The sequence below is a fragment of the Carlito syrichta genome, unplaced genomic scaffold (genome assembly GCF_000164805.1).
Source record: "Carlito syrichta isolate Samal-C Ts95f unplaced genomic scaffold, Tarsius_syrichta-2.0.1 Scaffold303148, whole genome shotgun sequence".
Classification (NCBI taxonomy): Eukaryota; Metazoa; Chordata; class Mammalia; order Primates; family Tarsiidae; genus Carlito; species Carlito syrichta.
This window is the reverse complement of record NW_007247244.1, coordinates 321741-324595: the sequence shown is the minus strand read 5'-3', so window position 1 is coordinate 324595 and position 2855 is coordinate 321741.

Genomic DNA, 2855 nt, shown 5'->3' with positions numbered 1-2855 from the left:
CAGACTCTTTTTAACTGTCAGCATTCTTTACTAGAGTGAGAACTCACTCACCCCTGAGGGACGGCATTAATCTATTCATGAAGGATCCACCCCCATGACCCAAACACCTCCTATTAGTCCTCCTTCTAATACTGAGGACTAAATTTCAACATGAGCTGTGGAGGAGATAAACATCCAAATCACAGCAGACTTTATATATTAAGACTATTACATTTTGGGCTGGGCACAGAGGTTCGTGCCTATGATCCCAGCACTTTGGGAAGTGGAGGTGAGAGGACTACTTGAGCCTAGGGGTTCAAGACCAACCTGGACAACATGGCAAGACCTCTCTGCTATAAATTAAATAATAAATTAAAACAAAAAAATTAGCCAGCTGTGATGGTATGCACCTATGGCTCCAGCTACTTGGAAGGGTGAGGCAGAAGGATGGCCTGAGCCCAGCAGGTTAAGGATGCAGTGGCTGTGAGTGTGCCACTGCACTTCAGCCTGGAAGACAGAGTGAGACTCTGACTCAAAAAAAAAAAAATTTTAAAAAGACTATTATATTATATATATTGAGACATTTTCCTAGTTTCAATTTACCTTTTAATATTTTAGAGTGCTTAAAAATTATCAATTATTCCATTGGAGTCCATTCTCATATGTTCATTATTTTTTCCAACTTTATTAACTCGCAGTTGACAAAACTTGCATATATTTGCAGTATACAATGAAATGTTTTAATATATGTACACAAATAATGAAATCAAGCTAATTAATATCTTTTTATTTTTTTATTTTGAGTTAGAGTATTACTTTGTTGCCCAGGCTGGAGTTCAGTGACACACTCATGGCCATTGCAGCCTTGACCTGCTGGGCTCCGGCAATCCTTTTGCCTTAGCCTTCCAAGTAGCTGGAACTACAGGCACATGCCACACCTGGCTAATTTTTTGATTTATTGCAGAGATGAGGTCTCACCATGTTGCTCATACTGGTCTTGAATCCCTGAGCTTAGGCAATCCTCTTACCTCTGCCTCCCAAAGTGCTGGGATTACAGACGTGAGCCACTGCACCTGGCCAGGTATTTCTATTTTTAACTTTTGAGGAACTTCCATACTATTTTCCATAATGGCTGTACCAATTTATATTCCCACCAACAGTGTACATGGGTTCTCTTTTCTCCACATACTCACCAATACTTTTTTTTTTTTAAATCAGAATCTCACGGTGTTGCTAAGGCTGCAGTGCAGTGGTACGCACATGGCTCACTGTAGCCTCGACTTTCTGGGTTCGGATGATCCTTCCACCTCAGCCTCCCAAGTAGCTGGAACTAAAGGCATGTGCCACCACACCTAGCTAATTTTCTTGATTTTTTTTTGTACAGACGAGGTCTTGCTATGTTACCCAGGCTGGTCTAGAACTCTTGGGGTCAAGCAATTCTCCCTCCTCAGCCTCCCAAAGTGCTGGGATTATAGGCATGAGCCATTGTGCCCGGCCCCAACACATTTTATCTTTCATCTTTTCTTTATAATAGTAATTTTGACAGGTGTGATATTTCATAGTGGTTTTAAATTGCATTTCCCTGATGATTAGAGATGTTGAACATTTTTTCACATGTTTTCTGGCCATTTTCATATACTTGTAAAAGAAATATACTTATTTCTTTTAAAAATGTCTATTCGGGTCTTTTGCCCATTTTTTAACTGAGTTATTTGTTTCCTTTCTATTGAGCTGTTTGAGTTTCTTATATCTTTTGGATAGTAACTTCTTATTGGATGTATGGTTTGTAGTAGGTTGTTTCTTTATTCTGTTGTTTTCTTTTCTTTGCAGAACATTTTTATTTTGATGCATTCCAAATGTCTGTTTTTTTCTTTTGCTGCCTGTGCTTTTAAAAAAATTATTGCCCAGACCAATGTCAATAATTTTTTCCCATTTGTTTTCTTCTAGTAGTTTTATAGTTTGTTATATTTAAGTCTTCAATTCATTTTTAGTCAATTTTCATATATGGAGTGAGATAAAGGTCCAATTTCATTCTTCTGCATGTGGACATCCAGTTTTCCCAACATCATTTATTGAAAAGATTGTTCTTTCTCCATTGTATACTCTTGGCACGTGTGTCAAAGATCAATTGTCTGTAAATGCATTGATTTGAATGTTTAAGTAGACTTCCCATCTTGTGCTCAGATACATATTATTTTATGGTTTAATTTTTAATAACTAAATGAATAATCATTTGGGCTTGTTTTGATATATATTGGGAGATAATTAAAACTTTTCCCCAAATGCTTATCCAGTTTTCTTGACACCATTTATTTAATAATCTATCCTTTCCCCATTGATTCAAAATGTCATCTTTGTCTTATACTAAATTGTTATATATGAGTATACTTGGACCTGTTTGGAGGTTTTGAAGCAAGGGAATGACAGATCTATGCTTTAGAAGATGACTGATTGCAAGAGGTAGAAGCAGAATATTTGCCGCTATTGCCATGTCAGGTGTTGATCTGAGGAATACGATATTGGTTGGTTTGGAGAGTTTCTTTAGGGGTGGGCTGTGGTGCTGGGATATAGAAGCAGTGGATGATCATGTGGAGCAGCTGCATTCAAAGCATGGTCTGCAATGGAACAGGATAGAGATTCCAGAAGCAGAGCCTCAATTTCTCAACCAACTCATCTTTGACAAAGCCTCCAACAACAACAACTGGGGAGAGGAGAACCTCTTCAGTAAATGGTGCTGGCAAATTGGCTGACCACATGCATAAGATTGAAACAGAACTCCTACCTCTCACAAAAATTAATTCTAAATGGATCAAAGACCTAAACGTAAAACCTCAAACTATAAGAATCTTAGAAAATGCAGGAGACACTCTTATGGA